This window comes from Poeciliopsis prolifica, unplaced genomic scaffold (genome assembly GCF_027474105.1).
Source record: "Poeciliopsis prolifica strain line A6 unplaced genomic scaffold, Auburn_PproV2 SCAFFOLD008, whole genome shotgun sequence".
Classification (NCBI taxonomy): Eukaryota; Metazoa; Chordata; class Actinopteri; order Cyprinodontiformes; family Poeciliidae; genus Poeciliopsis; species Poeciliopsis prolifica.
Window position 1 is genome coordinate 12,643,096 of NW_026562383.1, and position 22,395 is coordinate 12,665,490.

At 38.6% G+C, this 22,395-nt stretch overlaps 1 protein-coding gene across 1 annotated transcript in view; it reads right to left on the reverse strand.

The window, feature by feature from the left end:
• The window catches only part of bcl2b (BCL2 apoptosis regulator b), a 33,555-nt gene that overhangs the window by 9,196 nt on the left and 1,964 nt on the right, over positions 1-22,395 (reverse strand). The gene's annotated exons all lie outside the window — the stretch shown is intronic.

The following is a 22,395-nucleotide window of genomic DNA, read 5'->3' on the forward strand; positions in this document are numbered from 1 at the left end:
ACTCCAATTTGAGGAACACTACCATATGATAGATATCTTCAATGCACATACCTGGACCTCAAAGTCACGAGCTAATCAATTATTGTTAAGTGTGTTGATTTTAACTCACATCTTTGGCAACAAGAAACGAATGGCTGAGAATAAACCTTGCTTGGAGGAACATAAACTGCATAGGGTTTGTTTAATCTGCTCTCCTGGTCTCCCTGTGATCTTCATTAAAGCTCAGGATTTATTATTAGTCCATTCTAGATGGCTGAGATGTCAAAGAAGAGGATAAACTACAAATAGACAATTGTTTACCCCCTCAATAAAGCTCTGTGACTCAGTTCCTTCTGCAATCAGTCCAATATCCTCCAGACCTCTTCCTTTTTGTTAACAAAAGGAGGCACAAAAAATTGCCCCAAAAATAGACATGGCAGCTAAAAGAAGATGTTTCCTCCTCAGTGGATGTCCGCCCATCCGGCTACCTTGGAACTGGAAGGGACTCAACAGCGGAGCAACTGCTGCGCTGCTATAAATACAGAGAAGTTTCATCAAAGCTCCTTATTCAGGGCTTCCCAATCTAATAAAACACCTCTCACCTCCCCCTGTTCGGTCCATTTAAAAGGCTACGGATGACGTCCAAGAGCAGAGGGAGGGTGGATAAGGGCAGCTGAGTCATTATGTATTTGTGTGGATGCTGGTGTGCTCTAAAGAGCATGAGTGGCTTTCCAGTACAGACAGGATGTCTGCCACTTGAAGGCTGCGTGAGGATCTCGTCTGAGCTTGTGGCCTTTAATCTGAGTGTAACAGGGAAAGGCAAAAGAAAAAAAAAAAAAAAAAAAAGCTGGTCATCTTCATGTGAATAAGGGGGGAACACTTTCCAGACTGGTCAGTTTTGTTGCAACTGGGAATGTAAAGGAGCACTTGTTTAAAGAGCCACTTTGTAATTGAAAGTGGCCCCTTTGAGCTGCGCTGAAACATTGAGTGGAAGAAAATAAGTTAATGATTACATTCGCTGTTAAAACTTTTCCACATCAGAGCTGCTTTATCAGCTTTGGTTTGCTGCTTATAGGAAAAAACAAACACAAAGCAAAGCCCATCTCATTTTGGCACATGAAGAAAGCCTGGGAGCCCCTTCAGCTGAGCTGCTCTGCCTGACAGCAACCGTAGATGGAGACCGTGGGAACCAGCAGATTTCCCAGGTGGCCTATTGCTTCTCCAGTAACAAACACAATCCAGAGGAGGGGCTCATTTCCTGCCGTAAGGCGGCACGCAGCCTCAAGGCTTAAAAGTAAGATCCACTGACCCTCAAGACCACACAACCATGTCTCCACAAATAGATGTATGAGTGTGAGCCAAAAACAGCTACTGTATATGGAGTCACGACTGGGATGTGTGGGAGCGCACCAGTTACAGAGGGGCCTTGTGAATGTTCTCCCCTACGTACAATAAAACACAGAGTTCTTTGATAGAAATGACATGTTTAGTAACTCTGATGTAACTGGATTACTCAGCCTTAAGAGGTTTTTCAGTCAGGCAAGACAGTCTTTGTTGAAGGATCCTCAACAGTTCAGCTAGTGTGAAGTCACTTCCTGTACCAAGCGCTGAACAAATGACATCATTGTCTGGTTTAGAACCAAGCCAACCCAAGTATGGTCAGATCAGAGTCTGTGTACGTAGCCAGGGAAAGACTTGAGGCAAGCCAAGCATGTAGTCATACTAATTCCATGAAAAGAGGGGGCGGACAGAGGCAAAGCAACGGTTTGGCGGACACTGTAACGGAGAGACTATTTATTTGTTTTGAATCAAATCATCTGAGACTCACAGGGAGTGCCTTGCAAGAGTGTTTGTATGTGAAGCAACATTTTCCCCGTTTTGTCACATTAAGCCTGCAAACGTGTGTGATTTTCTTTGAGGTTTTATGTGAAGAGCAACACAAAGTTCTTATTGGTGAGGTGGAAGTCTAAACCCTGTAAAACTACATTTCAGAGATGTCACAGCTGCATGCCTTTTGGGTTTGCATTCCAACCGTTCTCGGCAAAATAGCTCGAACTCAGTTCATTCTGGACTTTGACTGGGACATTTCAAGGACGTTGTCCTTGCGGAAGATGCCATCGAGTCTTTTTATTTATACTCTACTTGTTTTTTCTCCCAGACTGTATTTCACTTCTACCACCTTCCTGTCAAGTCTGACCAGCTTCCCCGTTCCTGCTGAAGAAAAATAAAGCATTATTTGTACAGTATGATAGACTGTCAAAATTTATTTGCAAACTAGGCGACATTTTGAAGGCAATTGGTTACATTGGATTTTATTTAGAGGGAGAAAATGAGGATGAATAAGTATCCATGAAATATGTTCTTTCTCTTTTGCAACAACAGAGGCTTTTATTAATGTAATGTTATGCATTTTTTGTGATTTTATGATGTTGCTGAAATGCACTATACAAATGACGTGACTTGATTTATCTTTCATTCCTTCTGTCCTTTCTTCCTACTTTTCTTCCTTTGCTACTTTGTGTTGTTCAATCACATTTAAGTTGACCTAAAATGCATTAGGATTAGATTGAACTAAATATACAAAAATTTCAGGCATATGACACAAGGAATCTGTAATACATCTAGCAACAGTGACTTTGACAGAAATTAGACTTCTTTGCTTTTTCTCTTCAATAGCTGCTGTAATTTCCCCAACAAAGGTAAATGTAACATCATCCAGGTGAGGATTAATCTTGTCAGGAGAGGAGAAAGTACCCTAACATCAAAGCTTGCCTCCCATTGTCTCCTCTTTCATACAGGAGAGGTCTTGGAAAGTCATCTGCGAAATGAAAGCTTTAGCAGCAAGGTATTTGAGCGGTTTGTGTGACTCGAATACACAGGGGCCCGGTTTCAGGTTCTTCTGTGTTCTCTGTGCGCCCATGTAAAAGAGCGAGACCACACTCTGGGACGGGGGCAGATAGACGATCTCAGATGTCTGATAATGTCGGTGAAAACAATCGTGCGTAAGAGGTACGACTCCCACAGGAACGCCTTTGAAGTTGAGAGAGGGAAAAGCGGAGGTCATTGAAAATGTTCCACAAAGTCACAGACAAAAGCTGCTTTCTCCAGCAAACTCTGGAATTAAAGTCGGTGTTAAAACTAAGTCAAACTTCTTACAGTTCTTAGGTTTTCTGTGTCCGTCATTGTGGACAGGTATGTTAGAAAGTAACTGAAGCTTCTGCTGTTGTTTGGAATGACTGCAGAATGACTTGGTGCACAGAGGAGTTCATTGTCAACTCTGCAGGGTGAACAGGAGCCAGATCACGAACCTTTCACCACCTCGCTTGACAATTGGAGTTTGGTGATTTTATGCTCTGGCTCTAAATAAATAGCAACATTGTGCATTGAGGCAAACGCTGTTGTTGTGGTCTTATCTTGTGGACTAACAATACAGTGAAATTGAGACAAACATAGTGCAGGGAAATGAAATCTTATCAAGTCGAAGTTTCTTCGTTGGACAGATAAAGATGAGGATATTGTTTTTCACAATAGATAAGAATCAGAGTGTCATAAAAGTCGTCACATTTCCTGTTTGTTTTGAAGAATAGCATTTTGAGAATTTTTCAGTCATTCGACTAATTTGGAGTTCAGATGATGCTAAGGCTTTTTAACTCAAAATATACAAAGCTTTAATCAATAATATTTAGAGGTATTTTATGGAAAAAACTTTGGTATTCAACATTTATTTATTGTTCAGGAAGACAAGAAGCTGAAATGATTGTTTTAGGCTTTGTCATTTTGAAAATTTGCTCCAAATAAAATTATGTGTCTATCATTTTTCATTCAAAATCTGACTTTAATTAATTTCCTCTTGAGGATCAACAAGAAATAACTATCCTTTAACATGTATTCTTCAATCTATCATTTATTTATTATACACTGAAATAGCCAACAGGCCATTAGAACTCAGCATGCACAACAACATAAAGGCAAAATAGAGAGGCTGATTAGCCTGACATCCTTGGTTTTGGATGGTGGGAGAAGGTCGGAGTACCCAGGGGAAACCCACATCCACACAGAGAGAATATTCAAATGCCACACAGAAAGGCCCTTTTGTTGCAAAACAAGAGTGTTTACAGCTGCTGCATGCAGCCATGTCTTTCTCTGTCATCTGATTCTTTAATTTCAAGAGCTAATCAGTCATGATTAGAACTAAGTTAAGCAATAATGATTACAAGTGGCTAGATTATAACTAAAACTAAACTGGATGATCCAGAATATTCATTTGGTTGTCATTTTGCAAATAATCTATGTTCCCCTAACAATTCCTAAAAATAAGCCATACATGATCAGTGTATTTTTTTTTTTTTTTTTTTTTTTTTTTTAGCTTAACACAACTGACTTGGGCATTTAACATACTAATTAAAGTTAGTTGCATCTAAGATGTAGCTAGTTTTTTCTTCACTTGAGATCACTGCAAAGCCAATCTTTGGGAGGAACATCTTGCGATGATCGAGTTTGGGGAAATTCCCAGATATCTCATTTGTTTTTCCACAAGTACATTAACTTTCACTTTGGAAATAACTGTAGAAATCCCCTTTTATTGATCTGACATCAACAGTTACTGTTGTAGGATCAGCGTTAATATTGAACTCAGTAGCTTTTGATAATGAACAAGGGACATTAACAAACACCACTTTAATTCTGACATGCATATTCTATCAACATGGCATATCTAACAAGCAGATGATGCAACGTCACATACAGAAATGAGACTAAGACTTTATTTGGTGTCTATTCCTGTTTTCATGACAGATTGAAAACGGACATGGTGCTGAGAGACAAGATAGAAAGCTTTCTCACAGTCTGACTGCGGTTGCGAAATGCATGACAAAACTTCTCTAACTTCCATAGGAATGAGGTAATGGTAAAAGAAAGAGGAGGCGGGGAAGAATATACTCAGAGAGCCTTTCTCCAAATGAGAAATCCAAGCGTGTACCCTGAGTCTGTTCTAGGATTTACTGTTGCCACTTCTAGAAGAAGTCCTCAGATTTCCCTCTGTTTTCCTTTATAAAAGTCTGGGAATACTGGGGAAAAGTTCATTGACCTCTCTTCGGCAACCAGCTGATTTTCATCTAGGCTGGGGGAGAGGAATCTCAGGAATGCATTGATGTGCAGACAAACAACTGCACAGTGAGCTTTAGTCACCCGGCCCGAGAAAGCCAGCAAAAACCTGAGCTTTGTGCCACACATTACGATTATGTAATAAAATAAGTACAGTTGAGGTTTATTCCTCTTCAGTGAAGCAATCTGAGTCCAAAGCAACAGTTTAGTCCAGAGACGAATGCCATTTTTCCTCCCATCTATTTCCAGTTCAATGTGACTCGGAGGCCTTGCGGAGAGCTGCGTCTGTTGTGCACAAGGCTTTGAAAAACAGGGGAATTGTTTGAACAGGCTGGCTCGCTCAGAGCCGTGTGACCTTCCTTGTCTGCTTGCAAAGACCAAAAGGAAACAAGCACATCCTACCTGATGAATTACAATTAGCTTGTCTGTTGTGACAGTGATCGTCCAGTGGGAAAATGTGCAGAAAACAAATGAGGTCTGTGTCACTTTTGTTGAAAAAGAACATCTCTATCTTGCATGAGCTAGGAAAAATTTTTATCAGAGACTGCTCAGCAGCCTGGTTGTACTCAGACAGTAAGACCCAAACTCTACTTTTTATGTACTTATGTACAAAGTTGAGACAGCATATTATAATAAAAAAAAACCTGTCCAGTCATTACTCTGTTCAGATACAGCTTTTGTATCGTGGACATGTACTGACATGAGCTGATACGTCAACTGAACAAGAAAAAGTCATTACTCTAAAACCAACAAAAAACAGATAGATGGCAGTTTTCATATCACGTTCATATATTTGTCTGATGAAGCAAAAATGTTGAAATGTTTGGCCATTATGATCACAGTTATATTTGGAGGAAATAGGGGGAAGTTTGCAAACCCAACTTTGAAGTTTGGGCGTGGCGGCATCATGTCGTCGGGTGGTTTGGTTGGACGATTGGCTGGTGCAGTTTGCAAAATAGATGGCATCATGAGGCAAAAACAGTTTGAGGAAATATTGAGGAGACATCTACTGACATCAAATATAAAATTAAAGCTATGGCACAAATACATTTTCCAAACAGAGAAATGGGTCAGATCCATAAAGGTGTGTGTGAGCCGTACGCCTACAAACCGGAGTTACAAAGCCCACACAAAATGTTTCTCCAAGATCCTAAGGATGTATCTAAACAGTCCAAATATGGCATTTCCCAAATAGAAATAATGTAGGTAATCCTATCTGATCTAAAATATAAGACTGTGAGACAAAATGTTTGTCATTTTATGCCATTTTTGCAAACAGTTAGTTTCAACTCCATGTATACCTGCTTATTTTTACTTTGTGCTGTGCAATGGCCATGTGGATGTTTCACGAGTATGTCTATCTGCTTTTTAGTCAGCAGATGGATCAGCTGAGGATCAGATGATGCTCGAGTCAGTTGACTTTAACAAGTAACTTTCCTCCAACGTTTCTAGCATTAATTTTTGACTTCCATTTCAACATTAACTCAAATTAAATCATAATCATTTACCCAGCCAACCACATTGTAAACCATTCAACTTTTTCTTCTACAAATGTAGCCATCAGCCTCGACCTGGCAATAAGGAATAAGAGGATTGCCTGTTTATAACTTCATAAGGCTTTAGTTACTTTCTGCCCTTCCGTCTTTCACCTTCCCCCTCCACTTCATGGCCCTGTTAGCTGCACCTCCTGATCAAAGGCTCCTTCGAAAGTCCATCCATTTCAGGCAGGAATATTTTTCTCCCTCTTTTCCTCTCTGGAATGCAGGAATGTAGACTCATTTAATTTAAATCTGGATTCCCTGAAGGTCAGGTTGCCAGTATCAGAAAATGGGTTCGCACAAACGGCTGAAAAATGTGACACAGCGCCAGCTGGAGTCTTCTTTTAACATCAGCGTATTGAAATGCTGTGGATTTTAAGCTTGAGAAGTACATTTACTGGTGTCACTCTTTGAAGCCATTTTACCACACAGCCTCTTGAAACGTGAAAGATTAAAAAAAAGGGCCTTTTATAGGATAATTTGCAGAGTTGATTAATGTTCTGGTGGTTAGATTTACAGACATGAGCCTTGTCTAGACAGAAGTAAAAAAAAATTCCCCAATAAAGCAAAACGGCGCCCGACATAAATACTGACGTTGTAAAAAAATCCGATCTGACATAAAATGACTGATACCCAACCCTAAATAAAAGAAATGACAAGCTCTTAGAAGAAAAAGATTCACTGTCAGTCCTTCTGTTTTTAGATCCACATCTTCTTTGAGGTATCTATCATTATTTCTGTGACAGCCCATCAACCAATTAAAGGTCTCCCCGTTGGGGTAGACTGCATGTGTCTGTTTGGGTAAAATAAAAAACCCTGGCAACACCACATTTCACCCTCGCCGAGAAGGCATCGCTCGTATTCTTTATATTTTTAACACACATTGTCATGTTGTACGATAGGCTTCACAGTATTTTATTTATTGATGTGACAGACCAACCCAAAGTGGAGCATAACTGAAAAGTGGAGGAAAAACTGCACATGGTTTTTATTCCTTCAGCAAATAAAAATATGAACAGTTTGGCACTTTTGTATCAACCCCCATTTTACTCTGAAACCCCCCAAAATATATAGTACAACAGACAGCCTTAAGAAGTTCGCTAACCACTCAGGGTTTTCTAAGGAACATTAGTAACGATGAACATAAGACACACATCTGACAGGAGAGGAATAAAGTTGTGAGGATCTATGCAGCTTTGAACATCTCATAGACGACTGTTCTATCTTTCATCCAAAAATGGGAAGATCTGGCGTCACCTCCATGGACGGTGGACACAGCACACTTATGGAAGAAGGTGCTCTGGTCAGATGAGAACCAAATTTAACTTTCTGTCCTTTATGAGAATGTGAGAATGAAAGCACGCACGCCAATGACAGCATCCTAGTTGTAAATCCTGTCGGTGGCAGCATCATGCTTCAGGGATGATTTTCTTCAGCAGGGAGGTGGAAGCTTGTCCGGTCGTGTAGCACCAGCTTAAACGAGAGCCTGGGCATAAAAGGCATCCCACAAAGTCAACTTTAACTGCAGGCTGAATTTTGTACGCGACCTGCATGGTCACTGGTTGGCTGTTAATTGAGTCTTTGCTCAAAGACCCTGACACCAAACGTCGGAAGAACTCAATCAATACAACATAGACAGTGATATTTGAGCAGCGGCTGACCTCACTCAGTGCTGAGAGGAACAGATCCGATTTCCTGTGGGGTATTTGCTCTGTAGCCAAAAAAAAATCACATTGGGGAGGGGGAGCAGAGAATTATTTACTCCAGACCTCCAGCGATGAGAAGGGAAACCTACTTACTATCATCTGGCTCTTGTCACTTTTTTATTTATTTATTTTTTCCAGAAAGGGGTTAGGGGTGTTTGGGGGGGGGGGGGGGGGGGGGCAGCAGAGTATCTATGGAGAGGAGCCAATAATGGCATTCTGTTTGTTAATGGCCAGTGCTGTGGTTAGTTGCACTGGGAAATCCCAGAGGATGTGTGTGTGGGTGAGAGCGTGCACGTGAGTGTGTGTGTTTGTGCTGAGGCCGAATGGCACAGCTAACAGGAAGTTAGGCACCCCGGGGCCATCTGCTCCCTGCCATGGCTCACATGTCACCCTGTGACAACAGAGCATTATTGATTCACACCGCCACATCCGCTTCTGTGTTCACACACTGTTGGTGTGTGTGTGCGAGCACAAGCAGGCGTGTGCGAATGTGTGTATATGTGCATACATAGCTATTCTGTGGACAGCAAATAATTGATTTGCACTACTGCATCCGCTTCTGTGTTTGTCTGCCTGTATGCGTGTGTGTGTATGTGTGCAATTTATAAATTTTAAAGGGTTATTCTAATCAAATCACAAAAATATACTAATATACCAGATTAGTAGTCATCCATGCAGAACATTCCAGTTTTACTTTAAAGTTGCTCCATTTTCTTTTTATATCATGAAATGTTGACTGAATGGCTGCAAACCTGGACTTTCTGCTTTCTCTTTTACTCGCACAATTTTTTGCACTAAGAGCTAAAAACAAATAACACTAATATTTAGAAGACTAAGAACATTGGGAATTCAAACTTCATAATCCTTTTTTTTAGCAAAAATTAAAGCAACATGAAGAATCAGCGAATACATTACAGTTTAGTTATCACAGTTACTCTGCTTTCTCCTCTTTTAGTATAAATATGTAATTAACTCTCTTGCCTACAATTGTCTTAACCTGAATAAAGGTAAAACTAAAATTCTGTATTAAATTTCTGCTGATTTCAGCTAAGTTGTCTATTTGCATCATCCTTATTTTGGCTTTGTCTTCCAACCCAGCTGCAGATGTTCTGCAGTGTGTTCAGATGCACGTTTTCAAACCCAAACTATATTCTTTTAAGAGCAAACAGTATACTCTCGCAACCTTTTGAATTACTTCATAATAGCTGAGTCATTTTCCAACCGCCCAATTATGCACATTTTCAAAAACACGGCTTAGGAGTCTGATTGCATCATTCACTCTCACCTATCTGTGAACTTGTTTGGACATTCTCTTCTCAGAAAGCTGACATCAACAACTTGTTCAGCATTATTTGACCATCATAATGATATGGATGATGTAAGGTTGAGTATCTGTCCTGACAAACATCTATTCTAATCCTTGTATTTTACTAAAGCAAAACATTGCAGACTGCAGACATTATGGACATGAAAGCTTTAAACATTTAATCAGTGAATATGTGCATGCTCGATGTCTCTTACTCCATACTATATAAATACTAATTCTTCAAAAATCCTTCATGTTTCTTTTTGATTTATTAATGACATGATAAAAAAACTTTTTTCACTTTGTTAATGTAATGAACATGATTTACTTTCTGTCTTTATACAAAAATAATGTATATAATGAAAATAAAATGTTCTTTAATTTCACTCATGTATTTTTCTCTAATTTTATTGTTTTTTGCTTAACTTACATAACTTTGTAGAAATAGAAATAGAATTAAAAGACCTAAAATAAACTAAAATAAAAATAGGCGAATGGTTGTCTATGCTGTAACAACAAAATCTAATGGTTCAATAAGGACTTTAAAAGCAGAATTTGTGTCTGTCTTTCAGACTGTTTTTGGGTCAACTTAAGTTCAAAATACTGTAAATTTAGACCAGTTAAAATGCAACAATGTGACACATCTGAAAAAAAAAAATCTCATCTATTACTGTAGTCAGTTTTTCTGTTTCTTCCAGAAATAGAAGAGTGATTATTAAAATGTTACTTTAATATATGAGTCACGAATTAGAATTTATCTGCCTTGGTCAGATTCAGTCACATATCTGGATGTGACTGGCTGAAAGACGTGTTGATAGCATGTTAGCACACTGTGCTAACAAAGTTCAGTCGTATTCAACGTGTAGAACAATCTTAGAAACACAATAGTACCACAATAAACAATAAAGACCAATCCACTGATTACATGTTTTTATAGCTTCATATTAACAATAGTTGGTGGAAATAAAGATGCAAAGTTGGGAAGCAGACAGTGAGAAAGTGATAGAATAGAGGAATTTCAAGGGTAAAAGAGTGAAGGAGAAAAAGGTTTTGTGGATCTTTTTCTATTTTTTTGTTGTTGTTGCTTTCAGCTTCTTTTAGTTCTCATCCTTCCATTGAGAAAATTAGGGGTATTTACTCATTTTCTCCAGAACAACTTTATTTCCAATTTGCAGTCTCCACCTTCATGCCCACTGTCTCCTCTTTTAGCAGTTGTATGTTTTCATCCTCTTGATCTTGCTGTTGTTTTTTTTTAGCTTTCTTCTTCCAAAACTGTCCTCCCTATCTGCAATACTATTTTTCAGCCTTCAAATATTTGAAGATTTTCTCAGCTTTTGCTTTTAAATGCTGTGATTCGTTCTTCGCTTGTTTACGTTTCTCCTGCTTTCTCTCTCCTTGTGAAACTTCTTGGAGTCTTGTCTTTCTTTATTTCTATCTTCTCTTCAAAATGTTTCATTGCATATTGAAGTTGTTCTTTTTCCAGTGATAATTGTAAAACATCCCACTCCTCTTCTTTTTTCTCTCCCATCTCCACTTTGTTCTCTGACTCTTATCCTTTCTATCAGAAGCTCAGTCATTTTCATCCTCAGATTATCAGGGTACTGATGCAGATGGTTGTTGTCTTTGTCAACTCTCAGCATTTCTTTCAGAGCAGACAGCAAGTAGGTCTTTCTCTCTGTATTTATAATTATTCAACCTTTTTGCTCTTCTTTTGTCCTGGTATTGTGGAGGTTTCCTCGTGTTCGGTGTTTATCTCATGCAACTCGTTGAAGGTCTCCTTGTCCAACACAAGAAGCTTCATTCAATAGGTGATTTTCTGCCAAAGATTTAGGTTGTGCAGTCTCGAATGCAGACTATGGGCTGTTGAAGGGTTGAGGCAACTTATGAGTTCTCCATATTTTTGCCTGGATCTTAAGGCCGCTTCAGTTTAAAACACGTACTCACTCCACACTGGTTTAAATCACACTCGAGTGAAAAGATTTGCTACAGAGATACACACTATGTATCTCTGCACACAAGGCATGCAGAGATACATACTTGTCTGCCATGAAATCTCACTAGGTGCTACAAAGCCCCGTTTTCACACTGCTTTTATGAATGCAAATTCTTTAGATGTTAGCTGTAGTTTTGTAGGACTGGTGGTTCTGCTGCTCCGTCTTATGAGATAGGATGACCTCATCTAAGCACAAATATTTTTTTATTAAAGAAATTAATGGCAAACATAATAATGTTTGTTTGTTTTCATCACACAAACTCATTACCTTAATATTATCTATCCACCAACCCAATTTTCTAGGCAGCAAATCAGGTAACATTGTTCTGAATGCAGTCAGGAACACAGACACAGATACACACACCCAGATACACTTCTAAGAGTACCTCAGAGCCACCAATTAACTTCACATGCATGTTTTGAGACTGCTGAAGAAAGCTGGAGAACAAGAGAGAAGCCACACATGCACAGGGAGAACAAACTCCATGCAGAAAGAAAAATAGATTTGAGTCTAGGACTTTCTCGCTGCAAGGCAACAGTGCAAATTACCGCATCACTGTCCAGCCTGCAACTGTTCATGCAAACTCTGACTAGTTAATTTTGCTCATTTTAAATCACTGCCTGTCTTTCCATCCTGTAATTCTCATATAAACTGCTTATGTCTGCAGTCCAGGCAATAATTATTGAGGTTAAGATAACTGGAACTTCAGCATACAAGTTTGTCTGGCCACCACTCACAGTAAGGAGAAAAAAGTTTCCAAGCATATCAAGTCCATCCCCCTTGTAGATTTAGTCTTATCGTGAACATTTAACTATAAGCAAACAAAACATATATCTTCTAACTTGAAGTGTTATTACCATTTCAGGTAGGACTAGCCAGAGTCCCAACTTGATTTTGTTAAAATCTTTGGATGGAGCTGAAGATCAGGGTGATAGCTAGCAGCCTTTTCAGCCACAAAGACTTAGAGCTCTTCACCTGCATCCATTGATATCAACATATTAACTAAAACATGCAGCAAGCTGGTCAGAAATCATGAGGAATTGACTGCTGTAATAACAATCAAAGAGTTTTCCAATGATGTTTAAGAGGACCATACATTATATTTTTTTGTTTTACATTTTTGATGTGAAAAAAAAGGAATGTGGTTCTATTTTCTATTGAGAGGTTCTGTTTGAATTGATATGAAAAATTAGCTTCTTAAGTGAATTAAAATAAGTGAAAAAGAAAATCTGCCAAGGGTATGAATAATTTTGGGCTTTGTATGAAATCACCTCATATGGTGAAGGATCTCTGATGCTGTATGATTTGAATTCAGTGTAAAATTTGCCTTTTTGTCCTAATCAAAGAAGTGTATAACTTAAGAGTTGCAGTATATCATCAGCATAAGAAAATACTTTGGAGAAAAATTTGTCTATAGTGAATATAATAATAGAATATCAGAATATCTAACATGCTAATTGTTTTTCAGCTGCAAACATTTCACATAACTTTGTCCTAAGATAATCAACAATAGTGAGAGAATGGGAGGAACAGTTTAACCTTGCCCTATATTGATATGCTGCACAATACAAGGGCGTGCCTTGTGGCAAAGTCAACTAGTGTCTCAGTAGGCGGCTCATTATCCAGCTCCAACCCTGACAGGAAAGGTGAAAAAACTCTTTTATCTGCCGTCTCAAATTGCTCAGTGGGACTTTTTTTTTAAAATGCAGATCAGTGGCAGGTTTGTTATGTGAGCAGGAAAGATAGCACGGATGCAAACAGGTCAGGGGTTTGTGTGCAACATGACAATTACAGGACCACACAGGAGAAGTGATGGTAATGCAGCTATATTTAGAGGCCTCTCACATGTCCCTGCATTTTTCAAGGATCTGGAGCATCACCTGACACTGAGAGTCACGTCTCGGGTATTAGTGTGTCGTTTGTTCAGGCATGAGGCTTGTGTGTAAATATATACATCCTCAAAGTTGTGGAGTGAGACAGTCACAGGTAAAGGGACTAAAAAAAGATCATGCAATACCCCATGTGAGGTGTAGACAGACTTTATAGTTCCACTTGTGGAAGATGCATTTAGTGCCTGGGTTTCTTTGTTCTATATATTATTCATCAGTGTGTGCTTTGAGTGGTACAGAGGGGCTTTTAAATAGCTCAGGCATGTGCTCTTTGTAAAACCGGAAAGCTGAAGGCTACTCGACTACAATATTTTAAAGGAAATAGAGTTATATAAATTTATCTACATAATTCATCAATTGTAAATCTTATTTGAGACCAATAATTAATAACAAGGGGATTTTTGCTCAAACTTCAAATGTTCAAAAACTCCTTGCATCAGCAAGAATTCTTAAAAGTATGCACTACCGACAGGAATATCTGGTGAAAAAAAAACAAACGAACAAAAAAACAAACAAACAAAAAAAACAAAAGCGGCTTAAACCTTTCACTGAGCTTCAGAAAAGCAAACCTTTATTACATTTCCATTATTTATTTACAGTCACTGTTCCCCAACAGACATTCCTCCAGTTCTCCAGAGGAGGCCCAGAAATAAGCGCACAACAGGATGGGGTGGAGGTTTCTCAGGGGAAAGGCGAGGTCATGGAAATAAAAAACAAACCCACATCACTTTATCACAGTAACTTGTGACAGCCCAGCGTTTTTTGAGATAATCGAGTTGTTTGGGTGTTTGTCACGCTCAGCAGTGATTGCTGCATTTTTGGAACATTCATGAAACGCTCGGCATGTATGGAGTGAGAACGATGAAGCAAATATGACACAGAAGCACAAGCATAACATGAGGATGATTTGAAGAAATCAAGCTGCCTGTTTGACCCTTTGTTCCACTAAACCGCATGATCAAACAGCGAGTTTTGTTTTGGAGAAACAGCATGTTTTTATGGTCTTAAATATTTTTCAGCAATTTTTCACAATAATAAAGAGTGACTAACGAAATTGTGGTCTTGAAAATTATTCTATTCATCTATTTTCTGTAGTCGCTTTGTCCTGTTCAGAGTTGTGAGAGAGCTGGAGCCTATCAAAGCAGTTAATGGTCAAAAGGCGACTATTACTTGCGTCTACAGAACAGTGTTGCTGGGACATCACTGTTTTACTCCTAACACTTAATGATCACCTGACCAACTGGGGATTAAAGTCCAATGGCTCAACACACAATCACTCTCCCCCAAGTGGTCAGATGGTTATTAGCTGATGTTTTCAGGAAACAGGTCAGACTGCTCCACTTGTTGGGGTCACTTCAAGCATTCAGCATTCAGAGGTGAGTGAATTTTCATCAGTGGAGAGAACACATCTGTTGAACATCTACTTTACTTTTGAGAAGACATTTTTGATACGTTTAAGAGAAATTATTTATCTTTGCTTAAAAAATATTAGTAAGAAAATTTAAGGTCAATATTTTTGTCTGGAAGACAAAAGCCTATTTAGAGATGCTTATGGATCTCTTCTAAAGACCAGATAGAACATATGTGAATGCATAGAACCCTCAAGAACATTCAGCCAATAGGAATAGTAACCTAAAAAAAACTTGTATGAATAAAAGTCGCCCCCCGATTCATCTTATGAATGTCTTTTCTGCAGTCTAGCAATAAATCAAAAATGAAACCAGTTGCATTTGGAACCACGCTCTGTGAACTGATATAATTAAAACAAAACTTCTTGATTGCAATGTCCAAAAAGTATCACATGTTTCAAGGAAAAAAGGTTGTACAAATAGATGTACAAATCATATCCATCTATACATCTTTACAGCAAGAGTTTGATTATGCAACTGGTTTATGCTGCAGCCAGTAACAAAAAGTCTTTTAGAAGAGGAAAGAATAGATTCAGTGAAATTCCAACTATTTTAGTAAAAACATAAAGTCCAGCAAAGGAAAAGATGTAGATGTATCTCCAGTATAATGATGATGTTGAGCCATCCTGAAAATCCACAAATGACCTGCAGAGATTCGAGCTAAGCATCATTAAAAAAAATCTTTGGTTAAAAGAATAGGTCAAGCTAGAAAGTTAAGGAAAGAGAACTACATGCCTTTGACAGGATATCTAAAGTAGTTAGATCTCCTAAGCTTTTGTGATGCTACAACCATAAAAATGATTTCTTGCAGATCAAAAATTGAAACAAATATGATGTTTGTTTGTACAAACATCATAGCACATTTAATTGATTTTCTTCTAGGACTGGCTAGTATTTAGATCAATGTTTCTTCCAATAAAATCTCACAAGCAGCTCCTGCAGAAAAGCTTCCTAACAGCAAGATGGTGCCACCACTATGTTTTATGATTGAAATGGTTTATTCAGGTATTCAGGAAGTTGGAAGGTGTTAGTTTTCTGCCACATAACTTTACATGTAGGCCACAACACATTTTCCCACAACATGACTTGCTGCAAACTAAAAAAATGAGACTTCTTCTGGTTTTGGTGAACAATTGATTCTTTTTTCCATTGTTCCGTGAAAGCCAGATTTGAATTATTTGAAGTAAAGGGTGGTTGGTGAGAGCTTGTCGTATTGTTTTAAAGCCTAACCCTGCTTTATACTTCTCATCCTCTTTCTCTGTGACCTATCTTCTCTGTTTGTTGATCTCCATAATGCTGGTTGTTCAATAATGCTCTTTGACAATCCTTCAAAGCCTTCATATACAGATGACTTCTGGGGGAAATTGGCTGCACTGGATTTTATTTTAGGGTGTCAGAGTGAACAGAAAGGTTCATCAAATATTTTCAATTTCTATCAATAAAAAAATTCCTTTCACTCCACAATTATGCACTATCTTGTGTTGGGCTATCGAATAAAAGCCCATTAAATGCATTGGATTCTGCTGCTTCAATGTGACAAAAAGTGCAAAAGTGAAAAACATTTGATAACAACAAGAACATTTATGTTCTTTTATTCCAAAATTGTGAAATAACTTTGCACTGACTCCCCATTGCAAGTCAAGCAATCTCTTCTGTGCTCTTAGGACTTACACTAAAGGGTTAACCCTGCTTTTGTATGCATTCCACACACAGAGCTGAAGGCTGGTATAAAAGGTCTTTGTGCATCCAGCAGATCTCTGAGAGATTTCTAGTCGCCTGCTACTGGAAAAAGGTATTCTTGTCAGACAGATTCGAACAGTTAAGGCCCACAGCAGCCTGCCACTGTAGGTTTCTGAGGTTACAGTTGCCGAGCGGATGGGTGTAAACACAGTGGCAGATGGTGAGCGACCAAGGCCTGCACAGCAAGAGGGGTACCGCACAGGGGGAAATCTTGGCTCCCCCTTGCCACATTGAGCTCTCTTGTGGTGCGCAAGTCTCTATTAGAAAGAGAGTCTAAATTGAACTGGAAAAACTAAATGTCGTCAGACTCTCCAAGCACAGAGTTGTCAGCATATATAGTGAAGCTAACTTAATAGTTGGGTAGGAAATAGCACTAATTGCCATTGTCTTTAGTATTTGTTTAGTTCTGAGCTCAGAAAACAAGAAGACTGTATGCATCCTTCTAATAAAGCTGGTCCGGACTGATGAACCGACTGTGACAGTACGCAGGGGGAGAAGAGAAGATTTGTAGCTTAGAACGGATGGATCAGTCATGACTTAGAGAGCTCATTACACTGAAAAACATAAGTCTTCAGATGTAGCAGGCCTTTCATTGTCTGTACAATGCTTTTTTTTTTCTATGGAAAAAAAGTTCAAAGCACAGCTAGGTATCGCCTAGAACAATTCATAGCTGCAGCCTTTATTAGTATTGACTTGGGTTAAACAGACTGGCTCGACAGCTCTGGGAAGAAGAGAGATCTCAGCGTGGAATTTTATATTTCTACCTTTTCTTGTATGCTTTTTGTATGATTTATTTTGTTTGGGTTCTGTCTCCCCTCTGCCAGCACATCACCAATATAGAGATTAATGACTTCCTCTCTGTCCCACATAGCCTCTACAATGGGGTGCGGCAAGAGGCCCACTATACCATAGCAACATGCGGGTCCCACCCACCACTGAGCAGATTGTTGCTCAGGGAATCCCCCACAGGATGGACCCAGCCCAGGCTTATATTGTCTACCCTTAACAGACAAACACAGACACATACCTGTAACACAGGGAATTTAAAAGGCAGAAACAGGCAAGACAGACATCTGATCTTAGTGTGTTTCAGATCAAATGAGAAGGAACATCTAAACACAGAGACAGAGCTTTGCCTATTTATTCATACCCTTTGAAGATTTCCACACTTTGTTGCATTGCAACCAAAGACTTGAATGTATTTTATGAGAAACACCAACTTCAAGAAATGTGAAGTGGAAGGAAAACATTTCATGGTTCTCAATTTTTCATTTTTATTATTTTTTTTACAAATAGAAATCTAAAAAGTATATGCTAAAAAGCATACATTTAGTCTGATACTGCTTACTAAATTCCAGGGCAAACATTTACCTTTCAAAGTCAACTGATTGGTAAAAATAATGTCTTTGCATGGCATTGGATCTCAACATATAATAATAAAACAGTTAGAAGATCACCACAATATTTAGAATAATTAATTACCTAAATATCAATGCAAAATTTTAATGTGGCAGAAGTCTCATTTAAACCCATAAGCGCGCCTCCCCTGCAGATTGATTGACCATCGTTAGAGTCTACCATTGTACATCTAATGTCCTTTTTCACAAGTAAACCAAAAGACACAGGCATCTTGGAGCATAGCAAAATACAACAGAAAAAAATTTTTATAACATCAGTACTGAGCAATTTCCCATCAGGAACTAAACACATTTTCCTAATCCGAGCTGCTGACAGTTAACTGTTGTGAAACTGCTGTTTTCCTCTTAAGGCCCATTTTGGCACATAGCAGTGTGTGTGTGTGCGTATATGTCCGCGTGCATGTGCACGCACACGTGTGCCCCTGCAGCCAGTCAAACGTCTCAGGTCAGGCATGTAATTTCTGGACTCGGACGACGTCTTCAGCTGCTTTGTTCAATCACTCGGTATTTACTGCCTGTAAATAAACACAGGTGTGCAGCCTGAGCTCAAAATGGAACGTGCAATTTCCCTCCAACCAAAGGTCAAAATTTTAACTAAATATTTGGGACAAAGAAAGAGTCCTTGTTTCAAATTCTGGGGTGTGGGAAGTAATCAGGGCAGAATGGGAGCAATTTCACCCTCAACAGGGTTCAACAAATACAGTGAGTGCTTGTCACTTCTCAGAGACAAGCACTCAGGGACAAGTTCAGTGAAAGGTACATCTGACTCACTCCTGTGTGCAGACTTAACAACAGTTAGTGGGCATTTCTATTTTTGATGCAGTTTTTCAAAACAAGAAACAGAAAGCTATTGAAAGCTATTTCAACGCCACTTTTGTATTTTAAAATGCCATAATGTGTTGATTGGTCCCACACCTTTATTTGTGGAAGATGACAAACACAACATTCACATTTTCTACACAGTAGCACACCAGACTGACTGTGACCATAAGTACAACCTGTCTAAACAAGCATTTAGCCATGTTTACTGAATGTCTTTATTGTTTGGAAGATGTATAAACTCTTTATACAGAGCAAAAACACACAAGTGCAAGGTTCACCTGGCAGATGGTGGATAAAACTGACCTATGTGTACCTCAGCACCAAGTGACTCTCCTCACAATTAAGTCATCTCCCCCCACTGAAACCCCAACATCAGATTAAACATAAGCACATCAGCTCCAACACAAATGCTAGATTATTTTCTCACAGTGGAAGCCATTGTTCTGCCCACATCGTAAGGAGACTGAGGTCACATCCTTTTTCCTTTGAGAGTGTTCAGGCATATCCTACCGTGAAAAGAACTTCATTATGTTGCCTGTTTAAACAGCTGATTTTATGACTCAACACAACAAACAAAGAAAAGCATGTGGATTGAGTTTTAGATAAAACAAAATTAAAAAAAATAGAAAAATCATATGAATTTTACTTACTGATATGTCACACATTATTGGTTTCTCGGAGATCTATTGGACAATGGGCACAACATATTATCTATCTTATATATTTCTATCTCACTTAATGCTTGTATGACTTTGTTAGAATAAGTGCAAGCTATTATTATGAGAAGCAGAGATAAAGTGACTTAAGCCTGACACTCATCTCTAAAGGAAGTAGTTCTTTGTTGTTCCGCTACGTTGACTGTTAAAACAACACTAAATTATAGTAATGTTCATAACTTATGAAAATCAATCAATAATTTCACTTAATCTTTTCGCAACTTTAACAAAATATCCACTGCAGGTATAAAAACCTTCAACACTGTTGAACGTAGACATGGCTGATTAACCGTTTCCTGGTGCCTGGAGAGCACACCTTCTGAATTTCTATGTTTTGAGGTGCAGGGTCACCACCAGAGTAGATAAGATACTGCTTTGGATAAATCAATGATCCTATGTGGCCATTTAAAGTGACCAGTAACATAAAAAAAAGCTATGTATGTTTTAGGTCCGTTAATCTTTACTATGATAGAGTTGAATTATAAAAAAATAGAAATAATAATAAAATAAAAAACTTGTCACAAAATGGCAGCATTTTGGATGCCCAGATTTAAAGAAACGATATAAATGATTTGTAAGCTCTGTGAGAAAATATTACTGAAAACTGCTGCAGCTTATCAATGCTGAAGTTATCGTCCTATTTATTACTTTCCATTGGTGATAAATAAATGTACTTTTCACAGTTTTTGGGAACGGTAGACCAACTTTAATTCTGTCTTGTTCAAATCTTCAACACTAAAATGTAAAGTACTATGACTGATTCAACTGAATTACTCTACATAGCATGGAGCAAAAAAGATTCACTGATTTTTTAAAATGCAAATAGAAATAGCATTTACAGCATTTTCTCTAGCATTAGAATCACATTCGATTGAGGCAGCATAAAAATGAAGAATCTATCCAATCATGATTTTTGGACTCAAAGTCATTTAAGACTAGGCGTTAACAGATGCCAAGTTCCAGTCTTTAGTGCAATATAGAAGTCTTGAAGTAAGAATCTGTAATGGGCAAAGTAACACGAGGACTTCTTACATTCAAAATTATAACAAGCAACCAAAAAAATTAATAAATAAATAAAAGATGGAGCCAAATTTCACAGACCTTATCAAGAGCACAGAGTATGTCTCGGTTATTATAGGACATGTTATAACCAAAACAAACACCTTAGGGAATTCCCAGCATTCAAATTAATACAAATCCACATCAGCATTGATCTATCTAGGATGTCAAATCTAGCTTCATTTGAATATATTTAAGGTCCTTTTTTTTATTAGAATAAAACCTTTCAAACTAACCCTAACTCCAAACATGTGCCATAATAACAAGCCCTAAATAATCCTGTGGATTAAAGGATGCTATTTTCTTTCCCACCCCAGTTGATGCAGACACAGTCATCTCCACCCAGCTGTAAAACACAGACTATGATGACCTACATTATTGTACAGTGGGCACACACTCCAGGGATTGTAGGCAGGCGTCTATGCAGCTCTAGGCTTTAAGACACAGGTCTTAAAAAAAAAAAAAAAGAAAACTTCAATGCACAACAGAGGACTGTATGTTAAACACAGTGGCTGCAGATTAGCTCTCTGTTCCTGCAGGGCCCTCCCTCTACTGCCTGCCTTTGATATTTGGCAAAACCTGTCACCTCCAGGGGCAAGACAGACACAAGGGGAATGTTAAACGGCCCTATCCTTTGAGATGAAACGTTCGATATGAATCATTGATGCCGCTCATCTTCAAACTCTGTTTTGCTCTCTCTCTCTCTCACATACACACATTCACATGTATATGTAGATATATCCATTTATCATAGCTTCCAGCTATTACGGCCATGCAGCACAAATGCTATTTTCTTATAATGAGCAACTCCACTAATTAAAGGCTAATTCATTACAGTTTGGTTTGATGGCAATGTAGAAGTTGCAAATTCTGCACTTTTCACACAGAAACTGCAGGGCAGTTTGCAAAACATTTTCCTCAAACATGATGTTGTACAGTTCCAACAGGTTTCTCTCAGCGTGTGTGAATCTACGTGGGAAGGTCAAAGTTTAGAAGGTTCGTGAGCCCTTTAGTAGTGCGTCACCAACCTAACGCAGTCAGTGATGCCCAGAGGCTTCAACACATTGACCAGAAGTGTACAGTACGCTGAAATATGTCTGGTGCTCTTCATCCTGCAAGAAACACATTCTAATGCAATACATGGCAGCATGCAAGGGCCAAAATGAGGTGTTACAGGTGCTGGACCACCTGCTCCTGATGGCCAAAGTGTTTCCTTTAAAAAACATATTTAAACCTACCTGTTATTTGTGAATAACAGAGTTTGACCATCCTGTTGCTTTATAAAAGGTGGTGTGACATGGGCATTGAAAGTGGGTCAGCTTTGAAGAAACAAATGCAAAAAGAGACGATAAGTAGACAATGTTCCCTGATCTTTAAGGTTCAATTCTGAACAAAATAATTCATATAAGCACATGTACTCCCTATCTGGGAGAACAGTCCTGCTGCTTTGACCCAATGCATTAAACTTCCATTCCTTCTCAATGAACCTGTTCCAATTGATGGGGTTGTAAAAGATAAATCCTGTACTATTTAAACAAAACCTTGAACGGTGTTCCGTGATTTTATTACCTAGTGCCTTAACCAATACAACGACCTTATTTGTAGGAAATCAATAAGCCAATCCTCCGCTCATAAGAGGTATACCATTTGTAGACCATAACTTTTTTGTTTTTATTTGTACCGATCACCACTTGATGCTGTTTTGTAGAAATTTGC